The sequence below is a fragment of the Bidens hawaiensis genome, unplaced genomic scaffold, assembly GCF_021521415.1.
Source record: "Bidens hawaiensis isolate Kalapana, Puna unplaced genomic scaffold, B.hawaiensis_p1.1 tig00004551_1, whole genome shotgun sequence".
Classification (NCBI taxonomy): Eukaryota; Viridiplantae; Streptophyta; class Magnoliopsida; order Asterales; family Asteraceae; genus Bidens; species Bidens hawaiensis.
In genome coordinates, this window is record NW_027491277.1 from 1,187,544 (window position 1) to 1,206,565 (window position 19,022).

General features: G+C 35.0%; 1 pseudogene; it reads left to right on the plus strand.

The window, feature by feature from the left end:
* Window positions 1-7,523: 7,523 nt before the first annotated feature.
* On the plus strand, window positions 7,524-14,504 carry LOC143626945 (putative glycosyltransferase At5g11130; annotated as a pseudogene).
* The last annotated feature ends 4,518 nt before the right edge of the window (window positions 14,505-19,022 follow it).

Genomic DNA, 19,022 nt, shown 5'->3' on the forward strand with positions numbered 1-19,022 from the left:
ATACCCCAAAAAAACCCGAAAATAAGGTTTTTTCAATACTCGAAAATAGGGTATTCAAATACCCGGTTTTAGAATACCCGGTTCTATACCCGACTCGAACCCGATGCATAGGGTATGGTTTTTAGAGACAATACCCGGACCCGACCCCGACCCGGGTATTACCAATACCCGATTTTTTAATACCCAATCATACCCGAACCCGGTTCCATACTCGAACCCGAGTATTTGAAAAATCCGATTTGTGCACCTCTAGCTATACGAGTGTCTCGACTTTTTATTTTATTTTATTTTAAATATGTTTACTTGACGAATTTATTTCTTATGTTTAGTTCTGGTATCATAACGAACGTAACCGAAATCGATCGAATTTGCCGCACAAAGGTAGTTTGGTTCGTTTACCTTTGTTAAAAAAGTAGTTCAGTTCGTTTATTTTTGTTAAAAAAAAGTTGTTCGGTTCGTTTATTTTAGTTAAAAAAAATTTAATTAATTTAACAATAACTTTTTACCACATAAGCAGTCCATGTCACTATTTTTATCATATCATAAAAAACTAATGGAATCTATTACGTTAGTGAAAAGTTCGTTAGTAGCCAATAGGTCAAAATTTGGGACTACTGAGGTACATTTTTGAAGTGTGGGTTTAGCAAAGCCAACAGGATAAAGTTTGTATTACTAAAATCCAATATCCATATTATATAATATGTTACCAGATAATAAATGAATAATAAAAACTGTTATATATTACGTTAATAATTGTTAACAAATAGTAAACGAGCTGAGCTCAAGTTTTAAAAATAGAGATCAAAACAAGCCGAGCTTGAGCTCGACTTGGGCTCAGCTCGTTTGCACCCCTATACTGCACGTATGTTATATTGTGCATACTGCACTTATGTTATATTTGTGCATAATGCATTAGGGGTGCAAACGAGCCGAGCCCGAGCTCTGCTAATTTAACTTTCACATGGCTTGAGCTCGGCTCGTTTCAATATTTGTTTCTAAAGCTCGAGCTTAGCTCGCGAGTAAATTTCAAGTTCGAGCTCGACTTGAACTCGACTCGTTTACTATTTGTTAACATTTTAACAATTATTGACGTAACATAGAACAATATTAACATAATATATACCAATTATTATTCGTTTAACATATAACATTATAATATTAATTAACAATTATTTTTTTATCATGTTGGATGGGGTTTAACGGCGTTAATTGAACTGAAATTGTTACAATAGAAAACTTTAATGACTGAAATTGTTAAATGTTTGTCGATTATACCAAAGCGGTTAAAATCAACAAACCACATGGACTAACAGAGGAGTTTTCTCAAATTATATATATGAGAGTTAAAAATCTAGTTAAGTAGGGAAGAGCCATAGGGCGGTGGCGGTTCCTAGTTTTGACTCCTTCCCACATAACATTTCTTTCATGGTCGCTAAGGGATGAACGAAATCGGTACTGGTACCGGTACCGGTACTGAATCGGTACCGATTTGGTACCGTCGGTACCGAATCGGTACCAAAGTTTTAATTTTCGGTACCGGTACAGTACGGTACGGGACGGGACCGATATTTCCCGAATTTTTACCTTCAATCCCGGTACCGTCCTGATCCCGTACCGGTATCGGTACCAAGAATTCGCGAATTTCGGGACCGAGATTTTCGGGACCAGGACCAGTCGGTACCGGTACGGTCCCGATCTCATCCCTAGCTGAAGGTAGTTGTGTTGCCGAAATCTCACACACTATATCAAATGCACCTTCACGTTCGTGCCTCCATTTTTGTAAGTGACAACCTTTAAACATTAAACAAATTTTTTTTTGAAAGTTAACTTTATATAAACAGCCCGACGGGGCAAAAAACAAACAGGATTACATCAAATTAAACGAGCACCAATCCTTCCAATGGATCGGTTTAAATCTCGGTCTATTACAATATCAAAGAAAGCTAAGAGATTTAATGTCTGCTATTATCTCTTCAATTCTAACCACTTTATTGGAGAACACCTTTTCATTCCTAGCTTTCCAAATCCTCCAACAAGCAATTATAACAATCCTGTGGATAACATCTTTTTAAGCATTAGGCACCGAAGGAGAATTATGAAAGTCCACCACATCTTCAAACTTAGACCCACTGAACCTGTGAGTTTTGCAACAAGAAACTAAGTCATCCCAAACCACAGCCGTATAACCACAAGAAGTGAAAAGGTGGTCAACGGTCTCAATTCCACCTCCACAACACGAGCACTGGGCCGAGCTTAAAGGAATATTTCTGAGTTGGAGAGCTTCCAAAGTGGGGATACGGTTCATCTCAGCCCTCCAAAAGAATATCTGACATCTCCTCGGCACCCACTTCGACCACTCAAAGATACGCCAGTTATTAACCTCATGGTCTCTCTCCAATAACTCCCTTACTGCAGCCACCGAGAATTTATTTCCACCTGCATCGGCCCAAACCCAATGATCAGGCCTATTTGGGCCAACAGCCCTTGAAATAAATGTCATGATCTTCTCCCATTCATGCATTTCCTCGCCTTCAACTGGAGATCGAGACCATTCCCAAAACCAATCTATCCAAAAACCGTTCATTCTCACTCTTTCGAACACCAAACATCGTTTATTTTTTTCAAGTTTAAATAGGTTCGGGAACAAATCTTTCATCCTTCCTTGTTCATGCCAATAATCGAGCCAAAACTTGATGTTTTTACCATCTCCAATGCTTCCTTTGATGAGACTAGTAAAAACCCGACCCCTCACTTTAACTTGTTAATTACAGACCCAATATTTTTCCAAACCCTGGTAACTTTTTTATTAACCGGAACGGGATCCCAACTCCTACTAGAACAATGTATTGACTCAATAACTCTTTTCCAACCACTGTCTTGCTCATTCTTTAACCTCCATCAATAGAGAGGGTGGAAGCCTTCCATCTAGATAATCTGGAATTAAAGACCTCCAAAATAGGAGACCAACTATTGAATCTATTCATGTTAGCCCCAGGCCTAAATAAGTAAAGGGAAAAGAACACGATGAGCACCCCATCAATCCCGCAAAGCGGGAAACTTCCTCTTCATCCACCCCGTACCCAAAGAGTTTGGATTTGCTTAAATTAATTTTTAATCCGAGCAAAGGTAGAAACACCTAAGAATACGGGAGAGATTCTTAGCGTTATCTTCAACCCACTCCCCAATAATGAGCGAGTCATCAGCGAACAGGAGGTGAGAAATCAAAGACCCACCATTTGGAAGTTTCAACCCTTTAAAAATACCTTCGTCACAGGCTTTCTTGATCAAAGACGATAGAGCCTCCATAATGTCACACCCCAACCTACGGCGGAAATGTCGGGGATTGTCACAGCTCTCAAGGTAACTGTCATGCACAATATAAGTTTCAATATCTAATTAATAATTTCAAATAAAACAAATATTCATGTACAACAAATTTATAAATAAACAATACATTAAACATCCAAAATTAAGTTCTTGTATCTTTTCTCTAACATGCATCCTAAGTTGCTTCAAACAATCTTGATAATCACTTCACACAATAACCTGCATCTTCGTTGAAAATAATATAGTTTGCCAACACAAGGTTGAGTGAGCAACACACCAGTTTAAATGTACATATAGTATATAACAAAAAAAATATGTAGTTGCAACAAGTCATATGAGAATAACAAATTAACCAAATGAGCAAGTGTAACTAAGATGTCGAGAAGCACAAAGGCTAACGACTGGCTTATGATCATACTAGAATGAAATTATGTTGGACCTCTCCGAATGCGAAAGCATACAAAGCAAATAAGCACATAAACAAGTAAGGTATAAGTTGTTAACACATAAGACAATAGTTACAGTTTTGAGTATAAGTATATATGAAAAGTATATTTACGCATATGTCCCCAAAACGTGAGAAAACGAGTTAAATAGGGGAATGTGGTACTCACCTTAACCGACGAGCAAACGGGATAAATAAAATATGGTGGAGGATGGATCAAGTTCTTCGAGAAATACCGACGAGATGTCCTAGTAGCGAATAATTGTGGAAACGAATATAAATGAGTGACTAGATAAGGATTCGGAAATTTAATGATCGAGTATAATCATACAAAAGCTATTTATTATTAATTTTATTATTTTGAAATACAACTTTTATTTTCCAAGCTTATAATATAGTGTTGATTATATAAAACACATAAAGATACTTAATTACGTATTTATAAAGCTTTCATAGTTTATACAAAGAGATTCGTTCTAAATGTTTATTTTGAACTAATAACACGTTTTCTTTATTAATAATAAATCTTTCCTTTATATTAATATTGTAAATAATAGATAACAAATAATAACTAGTGATATTTACATAAAATATGATCTTTCATAAAAAAAACTTAATAGTTATGTAAAATTATAAGGTTTAATATATATTTTAATTATGTATTTTAAATAAATAAAACCCCTTTTTTTTAATCTCTAACATTTATTAAAACCTTTACTTGTTATATATATATATCCGTTCACATAAATTTCAACAAGGTTCGGAAAAAGTAGTCGGCTAATATGTCGGTTTTTATAAAATACTAGTTAATTATTATGTTTATTTTATACATATTATATAGCATAAGGCTAAAAAAGAGAATACTAGTTAATTATTATGTTTATTTTATACATATTATATAGCATAAGGCTAAAAAAGAAGAAAAATAAATAGCAAAACGGGCTCGAAACTGCACCCCCAGCCTCCCCGAGTCTTAAACGCTTAACCCTAGCCATCTGGGCTAGGTTGATTTGTTGATCTAAACCTGATCGCGAAGATAATTAAACAGACAGACCATAAGATCCAGGTTCATAACAAGAACCCTAGGAATCAATCGGCCAAATCGTTTACGGATTGGCCGATTAATGATAAGGTTAATGAAGAGGGATAAACGAAGATTTAAACCATATAGTTGATTACCTTTAAGGATGACGCGTATGGGGTTAAACAGATTCGTCAAAGGCCGGCCAAAAGTGGATAACGAACAGAGTATAAACGAGCATTATAATCCAATTAATCTTGGGGTTATTGTTGGCGACGGTGGTGTGTAGGTGCAGGCGCGTTTAATTGAAATATATCGATCGTTTTCTTGTTTCCCAAGTTCAATAGGGTGTCGGTCATGATAATAAGGAATGACAGCTCGATAATGATTGAGTTAACATATTTAGGGTATCGGTTAGGCCGAAAAAAGGTAAAGTTAATAAGTATTATGATCAAATTTCCAAATAAAATCACAAAGATTGAGGTTCAAGTTAATTATCGGGTTAAGGGTGATGAATTGGATACGGGTTTGGTACTGATTATGGGTTTGGGTTTGCGGGTAAACAGGTTATAACCATATTAATATCAAATTTGAAATTTAGTCCTCGTAATAATAAGGTGGAAGCATATAGAGGTAAAAGTTTTAGTTTGGGGTATTTTTGCCACTATTTGAAAATTTATATAATATTAAATAATGAAAAATATTATTGATAAACGTGTTAAGAATTAACCCGAATGTCGAAACGGATTAGGTATTTAATATAAAATATTAACTTGAAAGCCGAGTTGTTACACATAACAACCAATAAGATAAAGGGGGAGAGTGGATCTCCTTGTCTCATGCCTTTAGTACAATTAAATTCAAAACTGGGGGATCCATTGACCAACACAGAAGTCCTGGACGTCGACAGAATACCCCGAATCCACCCTCTCCACCTCTCCGACATCCCTATTTGGTCTAAAATATCGTCCACAAAACCCCAATTAGCGTTATCATAAGCTTTTTCGAAGTCGATTTTAAAGAGAAAAACCTTTTTCTTATTAACTTTGGCCCACGAGAAGATCTCGTTAACCACTAGGAAAATAAGGCGCCCTTTTAAGAAAGCTGATTGAGACTCGGAAATAATTGACGGAACCACCTTTTTGAACCAGTTCGCCACCACCTTCGAAATAACCTTACAAATGACTCCAACCAGATTTATTGGTCGAAAATCCCCTAGCCCAGATGGATTTTGACATTTAGGAACCAACGAGATGAACGAGGAGCCACACCCTTTATTAATCCGACCGTGAGCATAAAAAATTCCATAATCTCCATGAAGTCATCCTCAAAAAAATTCCAAAATCTTTTAATAGAAGCGAAATTAAAACCATCTGGCCCGGGGCTTTGTTCGAACCGCACCGAAAACCGCCTCTTTAACTTCCTTTTTTGAGAACAGAACTTCCAAATCAGCCATATCCCCCTCCCCAACTCTATTCAGGTTCGAGCAAGACATAGTCGGACGAGAAATTATCACCTCTTGAAAACGACTCTTAAAGAAGCGAAAGACCTCTTTCTTTATCAGTTTTGGTTTATCAATCCACACTCCTTTTACTTCAATCCCGTGAATGTTATTTCTTAGCTTTCTGTTATTGATAAAACTGTGAAAAAAACCCGAGTTTTCGTCCCCATCCAAAGCCCATTTCACTCTATGTGGAGGTATCCCTCCACGACCAGCTTCTTAGAGGGATTATGGCCTTTTAGGCCACTAAAGTTTGAGGCAATAACAGGTCTGTGATGCCCTTAGATGTTCTAGGCCGCACGCCCGCTACACTGATGTATTCAACGAGTATATAGCCTTGGCCGACAAGCCCGGGAAATATTTGAAAATTCATCGTGATGGGGATAGATCATTGCAATTGTTGGTCTTGAACGAGGAATTCCTAGTAAGCGCGAGTCATCAGCTCGCGTTACGTCCCTGCCCTTTGTAAATGATTTAGTAGTTTTTTGACGATATAATTAACAATTACATTTATTTTAAAAAAGAATTGCATACCTCTAGTTTAGGAGGAATAGTATGAGTCATGAGATCTCCTAGTTTTGGAAGTAATGAATCACCGACATTATCGTAGAATCACCAATGGTCATGAAGCCGAATAGGTGACCTTTCTTCTAGCTGCGAAGATTAAGAGCTAACATATGTAGGCCATAATAAGTAAAGCGACATGATTGTTGTCAACATTGTTTTCAGAATGTAGCCACTTATACAACACTTTAAAATTCGATATAGTTGAACCATGTTTGCCACAAAAGATTTGACAATAGAAGGGTAGTCACCTCAACACTTCCACAAGGACCAAAAAGTCTTTGGCCTAGCAGTATAAAGGTATCCTCCCGAAAATAATGAAGTTCAAGTCACAGGGAAGAAAAAAAAAAGAATACACTAAAGAAAAAAACTCTTTTTAAAAATAAAATAAAATTAGGTAAATGGTCCATTACAAATGCTCATAGATATGTTACAAAGCGTATAAAGTCTTTTTGCACCATATTACGTATTAAGTAAATAATTACGTATTAAGTAAATTAATTACGCACATAACTTAACTAGTTACACAAAAAAAACCACGCAACTATATTAATAATTATGCAATACGCAACATCTAAATATTTACTTAACAAAAAATTACGTAACTTATAAAATAACCACACAAGCTATGTTAATAATTATGCAACCTATATGCATATAGACTTTATATATTTTTTATGTTAAGCGTTCTTTATACAATGAACTGCCCCAATAATAGTAAATACTAGAAAAAAAAACTTGTTAAATAATGTAAAAAAGACAATTTATTTTTCAGGAGTGCTAAGTTTATCAATATTTCTGTTTTAAAATTTGATACGTTTTACTTAAAATAAACAGAAATAAAACTAATATATTACTTTTGACTTTTTATTGAAATACATAACAAAGCTACCTCGTTTGACGAAACCTAGGACTTATTCTCTGTTAGACCAATCACTACTATCAGAAACAAAACCCTAGCTGCACCACCACCACCGATCACCACCATATGGCCACCGATGGCTGGAAAACCGGTTACAAGTCTCCATTGTTTTACACAACAATATTTCTTATTCTCTTCTTTGTTTGCCTTAATACCCAATTCAATTTCTTTACGTTTTCTTCTCTAAAACACTATTTTATAACTCCTGTTCCAGCCTCACCACCGCTTCCATCCACTACCAATGTAAGTATTAATATTAATATTAATATTAATATTAATATTAATATTAACACTTTGGATGAAGTAATAATTTAACATGAAATTATGGATTTCTATTTATTAAGTCATTGTGAACTTATGTTAGGGTTTTGTGTTTGTGTGTGTGTGTTTTGAAAGGTGATCAAGAAAGAGGACACGGTGGAGGAACGGTTGTCGAGGGCTCGTGCCGCGATACATGAAGCCGGTCGAATGAGGATATATAATATGCCATGGCGTTTTCTTGACCGGAGTTTCATACCTAGAGGAGATGTATACAGAAATCCTTATGCTTTTTATCAGTTAAGAGCTATTTTCTTTTTGAGTTATATTTTTGGATCAAAGCTATATATTATATATGTTTAAAAAGAAATTAACCATGCATATGTTATCACTAATTTTCTTGAATTAAAGCTATGTTTGTGAAGAGATTAACCATGCATGTGTCTCAATTTATTTTACTTCATGTCATGATTTCATGGGAGGGACAAACTAGTATGGTTAGCTTTTGGTAGCAATCATGTGTTAATCTATTATTAAATTTTTATATAGGTCATCTCTTAAGATACATGTCATGTTACTAATTACAAGTTTTTATTGAAATACAAAAGTGAGAGTATTTGATATGATAATAAATATATAAATACGATATTGGCAAAAATGTTATTGAAACTGATGATAATTTATGAAAAGAAGATGAAAGTTTCATCTACTTTGCCTTGAATTTAAGAAAAAGACCACCTACAAACCTATATCTTTCGCAAAACCAATAAGTCTAAGGTACAGCTTTGCTTGAAAGCATTTTCACTTTTAAATCTCATGTCCACTTTAGCTAAATTATGCATTTTACATATTATTCTGGGCATCTTTATAAACTTTAAAATATGTAAAATTATAAAGTATATGTTTTGCATATCATGGAGAAATTTGTTGTGACAAATGACTTCTAAATTCTCAATTACTTTTGTTTTTAATTACTGTAAATTCTTTTTAGAGATAAGTGACTTCTACATCTTGTCGCTTCTTAGTAAATAGAAGTTGACTAGATTCTAAATCTTCACTACTTTTCTTTTATTATTTGCACACTAACTATACACTGTTACATGCTTGTAAGTGTAACAAATATTATAATTTCTTTTAACTCATTGAAGTAAAAAAATAATTTAGAATAAGGATTCTTTGTAATGAAGCCCAAGAAAATGTAAATGTTTTTTAGCTTTAAAATTAATCAAGATGAATATTATAAATACTAAATATATAACGTGTATATTTCAGGAGCCACATAGAGATGGAGAATAGTTTCAAAATATGGGCATACAAGGAAGGAGAACTTCCTATTTTCCATGGAGGACCTATGAACAATATCTACTCGAGCGAAGGACAAATTATGGATGAAATCGAGAGTAGAAATAGCCGTTTTTTCACACAGAATCCTAACGAAGCACACGTGTTCTTCATCCCAGTTAGCGTGGTTGCTATTCGTCATTATCTATACCGAAGTCATGGTGATTATGATCGCCGAATCATCCAGGATGTTGTCACTGATTACATTGGTGTTATATCTAATAAATATCCTTATTGGAATAGAAGTAGTGGAGCTGATCACTTCTTTGCTAGTTGCCATGACTGGGTATGTAACTCACCCCTCTTGTATTTTTTTAACATTTTTGTGCTATCAAAATTTTTGCCTTCTTAGCCGGCTCCACTTCTGTGATGTATTGCGCATCACACACACAAACACAAATGAATTTGAGGAATACTCACTCTATAAAATTTAGGAATTGATAACCCAAAATTAAACAAACCGATAGCAATTAAAACTAGGGGTGCTCTTTGGGTTCGTTTTTTGGGTTTCGAGTTTTTTGGGTCATGTTCTTCAGGTTTCAAAGTTTTAAATCTTAACCCGAGACCCAACCCAAATCTCTCATGGGTTTTTTGGATTCAGGTTATTTGAGGTTGGGTTAATCGGGTTTCAAGTATCATAGAAAATAAAACAAAAAACAAAAAAAATAATAAATAAAAAACTTCAATGCTAAAACTAAAACAACGTATTCTTCTTTACTTGTAACGCAAATAATCAAATAATAAATCAACATAACTTGATAAAACAATTCAAAAGAAGAATAAAACTAAGTAACTAACTCGAACCATAATTTTCTTCAATCGGACGTGATTTGGTTGTTCGATTACTGTTGTTATTACTAATAAACGGAAAACATAAGCTAACAATTAACAATCGATCCATAATTGTTGGAATGAGAACAATCGATTAGGGTCATATTTTGATAACTTTAGTGGCTAAGACTAAGCTTATTATACCTAAAATATATTTAATTTCAAAACTAAAAGTTTATTCGGGTTGACCAAAAACTAATAAATTAAACCCGAAAACCAACCCGAATTACTTCGGTTCGAGTTCAGGTTCAAGTACGACTTTTTTCGGGTTGGGTTTCGAGTGAAAGTGACAACCCTAATTAAAACAAGTAACCGACTCTTAACAATCAAACTCACACAATGACAATGACACAACAGTTGACCTGGTCTCATAATTGGCGCCAATGAAGAAACACTAGTTTAATTCTAGGTCCAAATAAATAGCCCTTAGGTTAAGGTTCGTATTTTCAACGGGGTGATATTTTATCCGGCTGATTTGAGTGTGATTAATCTGCAAAATAAAGCACCGTGAGCTCGTTACGAGAAGTAGAAGGGGTCTTCTCGTAACCACCCTCTGACGTGAGAATCAGTATGAGTAACTGAGAAATGTATAAGAGTCAAATACTAGAGAGTATTCGTTTGTGGAGTTGGAATCCTTTTACCATTGGTGGTGGAGTAGTATCTATAGCTAAAGGATGAGAGAGAAGGAATGGGTCAACTGTGTTGTTAGGAGATCCATCAATCAGTGAGCTTGTAGCCTTGCATGTGCTTAAAAAAGTTGGTGGATAAAGCAACTGACTGATAGTGACAATCGTACTATATAGTACTATGCGTTGTCGCCATTCTATTTCCTGGGGTCTCTTTCACCAAGATACTCCATTTTGTGCCATACCTAGGATAATTTTTGAAGTAATCTTTTCTAGAGTGTCAGAAGGATAGAAGGGATGCCTGGCGCAAGGTGGGGCCTTTGCCAACGTAATGTTCTTTAGCTTCCCTAAGTGCCAGTGCTCCGTGGGAGGGTGTTGGCCCTCCAACGAAGGCTTCTATTCTTATTAGATGGGTTAACATCTTGAGAAATTAACCAACCATATTCATCCCTTTAATTTTCTGATGGGTCTAGCACTAGTTTTAACTTCGAATGAATTTCTTATTGTGCGAACTATACATTTGACAACCCTTTGGTCAAGATATATACTCTTTGTTCTCCACCTATCACGTGGTCAACTTGAATATGCTCTATTTTAACATATTTTTGAAGAAAATGGTATGGAATACCATATTTTATCAAATGAGTTGACTTGTTGCCTATTTTTATTCTATCAATTGGTTAGCGTACTAAGTAGTATTCTTAACCAAATGGCTTGACACACACCTATAGTAGCTGCCATCAATTCTACATCGCATGAGAATAAGGCTAATACATGCATGGATCTCGTTTGGTTCTTTCACATATATATATATTGGGGCGCCCAAGTGGCTCTAAACCACCGCAGGACGTTATGTGTGTAAAACTCCAAATGTAACAGCGATGCTCCCAATGCTCACGTGGCACGGTGGAAGGGCTTCGGTGCCCCCACCATAGAGAACAATCTTAATCTTAGTTCTTAAAAAAATGACCTCATACATGTCATTTGGTTGCCGGTTGCTAGCCTCGCTGTCAAGGTACCAAACGCTAACTCGCGGCCGGCGGCGTTTGGGTAAAGTTTTCTCTTAGTTTAGGAGTATGACTTTCGGGTTGCCAAGCTACTAATTACACAACTAGTTCGTTTTCTCTCTTGTTAACAAGTTTCACTTCGTTTTGGCTTTCGATCTTGACAATCCGCTGCAAAATGCCCAAGTTTATTACAACTGAAGCATTAAATACGTGATCTATATTGACCTCGTTTACAATCATCAGTTCGGCCACGCATTGATGACTCACCCTGCCTATTTTTCTAGATTCGACACTATTAAATAAAAATGCATCTTATGTTTCTGATTTGAGTTGCTTTCCCCTTAGTCGTTTCTTGAAGGATTTGACTCTCCAAACTATGTCTTTTGTCGGTTTTTACACTAACCATAATCATAAGCTAGCGAACTTTGGTGTTGGTTAATCATTAGAAGCTCGGTTATAGTTCAGTTTCGGTTAGTTTTGGTTAATTAACCAAGCCAAGTTTGAACTAAATTTTAAACTAAATGAACATGGAAAAATAATCAGTTACATTAAAAAGAAACAAATGAAGGTTAGGTTTAGGGGTGTGCATAAATAGGTCCGACCCGAAAAAACCCGACGAACCGGCCCAAAATAACCCGATCCCGACCCGACCCTAATTATAGACGCATAAAATCGGTCCTAGATATATAGTAAAAATCAGGTTCGGGTCGGGTCGGTCCTTAGCCCATGAAGACCTACAAAAAACCCGAAGACCGATATTAGATATTGACATTACTAAAAAAAATACAACATGGGCCAGGCCATAACTACATAACCCCAAACAACATGCAATCTGTATCAATTTTACGTAAACAAAGTTTCAATTTTACGTTCTATCATAATCAAACTATATTGCAATCTGTATCATAATTTGGTTCCCCATTCAATCAAAATCAATCTGCTAGTCGATGTTTTCATGTTTTATTTATCGTTACCATCATCGTTCACAAGTTTGATACACAAAGTTTTATTTATGTTTTCATGTTGTGTTTAACAATTAGTCGATGTGTATAACAAATTAACAAGTAGTCAACGCGGGGTAGATTAACCGAGGTCGATTAACCAGTGGCTGCAAATGTCTTATAATAACTTTGTTGACTGTGGATGTCTTAAATTACTGAATTAGCATTAGTTCAGGAAACAACAATAATTAAACGAATGTTCATTGAGACATTTCATCAAATAGTTGGAGTGTGTAGTGAATCAAACAATAAGTTAACCTATATTGATCAATTAAACACCAAAATTGAGAAATCATACTGTTCTAATCAGTTATAGAAGATGAATCTGAAGAACATTCAACATCTACTTCAAATTAAAAATAAAAAAAATTGTAATCTTGCATGAAGGATTGAAGGTAACTGTACCTGATGAAGAGTATGTTAATGGACTTAAACATGCAATTGAACCCATCATTGCCTTGATTCATACATAACTGGTTCAAAACATTGAAGATTATTTGTCGGGTTCGGTCGTATATGCGAAGAACCGATAAACCGATTGGATGAAGACCGATAACCGATAATTCCCATCGGTTCATGTGTCGGTCTTTTATTCTCAGTTGGATCGGTCCTCGGGTCGGGTCGGTCTTCAGTCGGGTCGGGACGGGTTATTCACTTTGCACACCCCTAGTTAGGTTAATATACATGTATACATATTTTCAAGGTTTTTCGTTACAACATGGATACATATACCCGGTCCACATATATGCATCTTTACATATATATTCATATTCACATAGTCACGTCTTTATTCTTTTCGGTTCGGTTCATTTAATGTTCGGTTATGGGACGCGATTAACCATAACTATAACCGTCAGTTAATCTAGGTTGTTGGCTAATTCAGTTCAGTTATCGGTTAGTTTCTTAAAACCATTACATAAATACCCATCAATTAAACATGTATTTTAGTCTACATTTGTTAATTAACCAACAACCTTTTAACAAAATGATTTATTCTCTTCAGGCACCTGATGTTTCAGCATCGAATCCTAAGCTATACGAACACTTCATTCGAGTGCTTTGCAATGCCAACAGTTCTGAAGGTTTCCGGCCAGAAAGAGACGTCACCTTGCCAGAACTCAGCATTCCTTATAACCACCTCGGACCGGACTACCACCTGAAAACCGCTCAATCCTTGCTTTTTTCGCTGGTGGCAACCACGGACATGTCCGAAAATATTTATTTGAAACCTGGCTAGACAAAGACCAAGAACTTAAAAGTATTTACTTATCTCCCAAAAACCCTGAATTACACCGAATTATTGGGTAGATCAAAGTTTTGCTTGTGTCCTAGTGGGTATGAAGTAGCAAGTCCAAGAATAGTTGAAGCGATTTCTGCGGGTTGTGTTCCGGTGATTGTTTCTGATCATTATGTATTACCATTCAGTGACGTTCTTGACTGGAGTAAGTTTTCGGTTCATGTTCCGGTTGGGAAAATACCGGATATTAAAAGAATATTGGAAGGTATTGAGATGGATGATTACTTGAAGATGCAGAAGATGGTGATGAAGGTGCAAAGGCATTTTATTATTCATAGACCATCAAGGCCATATGATTTGATAGATATGGTGCTTCATTCAGTTTGGTTAAGAAGGCTCAATGTAAAATTGTCATGATTTTAATTATTTGTTTGATGAAATTTCTGTATAGTAAATGTGTTTCATTATTATTTTAAAAATATACAAGATACATTTGATCATTTAGTATATGCATGGATGTGATTTTATAACACGGCGCGAAACTAATACTATATGTGCAGGTTTGGATTTAGTATAAACGGGTTTGGATCTGTTTTAGGTTCAACCCATGAAAATATTTGTCAAAACAGTCTCAGGTCAACCGTTAAAATTAGGGTACTTTTTACACCGAGTTAAAATTTCCTAAAGTAGTTTAAGCATTTTGCTTCTAACAAATGAAATAAAAAGTTCACATGTACATTTAGAATTTTAAGCATCCGCTGGATCCTATATGTGCAGGTTTGGATTTAGTATAAACGGGTTTGGATCTGTTTTAGGTTCAACCCATGAAAATATTTGTCAAAACAGTCTCAGGTCAACCGTTAAAATTAGGGTACTTTTTACACCGAGTTAAAATTTCCTAAAAATAATTTGACGTAGTTTAAGCATTTTGCTTCTAACAAATGAAATAAAAAGTTCACATGTACATTTAGAATTTTAAGCATCCGCTGGATCCTCCACCTTAGACTGAGGGGGTGTGTTTGAATAGGAGATTTGTTTATGTTTAATTTTTATATTTGATAAACTAGGTTAGTATCCTGTGTGATACACGGGTTGGATAGATAATATTTTAATTTTAATAAATGAATATAAAGATTTTATAATGTCAAATAAATTACAAATTACAAAGGATAAAAGAATCATGATAAAGTTATCAAAAATCTAAAAAAAATTGTTTATATATGATTGTGCATACGTAATTGGTAATACCCATTATATAAGAAAAGAATATCATTAGTCAAATATTTTGATTCATAAATAATATAAAAAATACAAAATGTGTTAACATGCTTTTCATATAAAGTCTTTGGTGGTACATCTCAACCCTAAAAAAAACTTGGTCTTACTGAAAAAGTTTGTACAAATTTATCTGCTTATGCTAGTAACATTAAATTATATATGTTTGATTTACAAACAAAATATGAGAAACTATCAAAAAGATGATCAGATGATTGTGATAAATGGACAACCCAATATAATCTTAACAAAATAGTTACTCATGCTAAATTATGAAATACATATAATTATCCATAAATAAATACATATATTTATTTTACTTATATACTCTTTACAAGAAATAATGTACGTCAACTTTGCAGATAAGTTAGTTACACAAATAAGAAGTAATACATAGATCTCTAACACCGTTTCGTTTATGATATAAAAAGACAAAATATTACACAGTTCATCAATTATATCAACAAAGTAGACATATTCTATAAATGTATCAGTGCTCGGTTCTCAAATTAGTCATAAGCGTAACATTTACATCCAATTTTTAAAGTTTGTAAAGTCTCATAAACTTTTTCCCCAATTTGAAATTACATGGGAACCCTATGAGTTCAAATATCCATTGATATAAGCAAATGTAAAATAATCATCAATAAAAACACATATATAGTGATAGAAATTAGAAAATACTATTTAACAAATTCAATATTATTGTAAAAAATTTAAGACATTAACCTAGATTTTCATAAAATCAACCAAAATCAAACATGTAAACAAATTGTAAACCTTGGACGTTTATATCGAGTTTTGGAGAAATTATGAAAGTATTTACAGATAAATCAACATAACTAAGATTTGATAGATGGAATAGCTTGAGATTATGTGTATGATATCATTAAGGGAGAAAGTCAATTACGTCATATATGATTTAGGGAGTCACGAAAAGTCAGCTTGTGTATTATAAATTATATGAAAATTAATATAATTTTTTTTATAACAAAAAGTTTGTTACGGGATACCCATTTACCAATTTTGATTATTTTTTTTAAGAAAAAGAGTTTTAATTATTGAAAATAAAACTTGCAAAATGGCACAAACACAAATATAGACATATATACTCTATTTCATTGCATGTGATTATATTTTTAATGCATGATGTATAAGTGTTTTGTGCGATTTTCGCAATTTTCTACTTCAAATTTGTTTTGAATTGAACACTTGTATATATAATATGATTAATTATAAATATTACTATATACTGAAATGATAAAAACCGAGCACTAATTCTTTAAGCTAAGTTCTTTAATCTTGTATTTTTAAATAATTATGATGATGATGATTCATGGAAGAATAATATGCGCTCATGTGACTTATGTCCGATGGAGATACTTCTATTCTTGGAGTCTTAAAAAATACAATAATTTTACCTTACAATGCTACACTGTTATTATTAGTTGTTATTATTATTAATTACTAAATAATTAATTCATTAAATGGAGGGACATATTTAAAGAAAGAGTCGGTTATGAACTGATTTACTAATTTTGATTATCCTTTTAATTTAAATAAACAAAAAAAAGTTTTAATGATTGAACAAAAATTTGCCAAGTGTTACAAATATAGTATAATTAGGTGCCAAGTGGCACAAATAGGTTTTTATTTATTATAGGAAAATTGGTTTCAAATAATCCAAACTATGGCCTATTGGTAAATATTCATCCCAACTTTACACTTGCCTGCTGGCAGTACCAACTACCTGTGCATTTGTTTTTAGCGGGCCGCGACTAACAGAAGTTAACTCCGTTAATTATTTGCTGGCGTGGCACGCCCAGGTGTCAAAAAAAACATATACGTGGCATGATTATGTGGCAGGTCTTCTTCTCCGATTATAACCCTAGAAACACCTTCAATTTGGTTACAAAAATTCGATCTTATTGATAACAATTTGTGTGTTAAGACGTTGGGGCTTTTGATAAGGAAGTAAAAACGAGTTGAACGACATATTATTAAAGTGGAATCTTATTCGATTTGCGACCGGTGTTTGTCGGAAAATGGAATCAGCGACGGTAATCGCTGAAGGTGATGGCTGAAGTGGTTATGGAAAATGGAATCAGCGACGGCGGTTTTAATCGCTGAAGGTGTTCGCCGGAAAATGGAATCAGCGACGGCGGTTTGAAATCTTATTCGATTTGCGACTGGTTGTGATGACGGTTTTAATCGCCGAAGGTGATAGCTGAGGTGGTTATGGCGGAAGTGTTGTGTGGTGGAGGTGGTTCTGTAATGGCGGGTCATGGCCGGAGACGGTGGTAGTTGTTGGAAATTGTGGTAGTAGTGGGTGGTGTAGGAAGGATGAACAGCGGCTGTTCCGGTGGTGGTTGTAGGGAATGGACATGGTGGTGGTCATGTGTTCCGGCGATGGTTGCAGGGGTGGTGTGGTGGTGGTGGGTTGCAAAGTGTGGATATGATGAAGATGATAATAAGTTTGTATCTATAGGTGTGTCCAACAAGGTAGCCTACTCAGCATAAAATGCCACGTAATGCTGCCAAGTAGACCTTTTTTAACACGTATGCATGCCAACTCAGCAATGGACTAACGGAGTTAGTAAACCGTTAGTCGCGGCCTGTTAAAAACAAATGCACAAGTAGTTGGTACTGCCAGCAGGCAAGTGTAAAGTTGGGATGGATATTTACCAATAGGCCATAGTTGGGATTATCAAAAACCAATTTTCCTTTATTATAATAGTAGATATCTTTTGTATTATTTATCTCGGAGATCTTAAGTGATTTGTTTGTAATTCTATACCTATATACAACAATCTGATGCTAAAAAATGGCCAAGGGCAAAAGGCGCGCACCTGAAACCTAATTTTTGTGAAAAACTGCCCTTAGGGGCGCTTCATGTCACACCCTCAAAATCCACTAACGGAGTTTTACCGTCAGAGGGTGTGAACTGGCAGGATCGGATTCATTAGTTATAACCAAACCAAAGAAAAACGTTTAAATGAAAGTAAATGCGGAAGCGTAAAACCTTAATTCAAAAGTTGCGTCACGCAGGACGACTTAAAACCAAATGTAACTGTTAAAATTAAGTTTGCAGAATAAAAGTGTTTTCATTAATGCATGCTCCTAAACCGCGCGCCCGCCTCGGCTACCTGAGAATAACATACTAAAAGGGGTCAACACGAGGTTGGTGAGTTCACAAGTTATATAAGATAAATCGTTTAGCGTTTGAGTTCAGCGTTTTCGTTAAAAGTTTTGCGTAACCACGTTACGGCGTTTAAATGTTTTGCGTAACCACGTTACGGCGTTTAAGTGTGTAACCACGTTACAGCGTTTAAGTGTGTAACCACGTTACAGCGTTTAAGTGTGTAACCACGTTACAGCGTTTAAGTGTTACCAGATAATGTTATGTCAAATTATATATCGATAGGTAGCTAATCTATACAACAAGTATTACTAAGTGGTTCGAGACCGAAGCTGACTGTTTATCAAGTGCCCGTCACCAGGTCAACCCAGACCATGGTAAGTGTTAGCCAAAATTACACCCACTCAACCTCCAGTTGAGCTTAGCGTCGGGTGGGGTTTGTCAAACCCAGTAGTACTACTCAACAGTGACTCGCTATTCCAAATATTAACCGGTTCGATGCGTGGGACTTCAAGGGTTACGTGCCG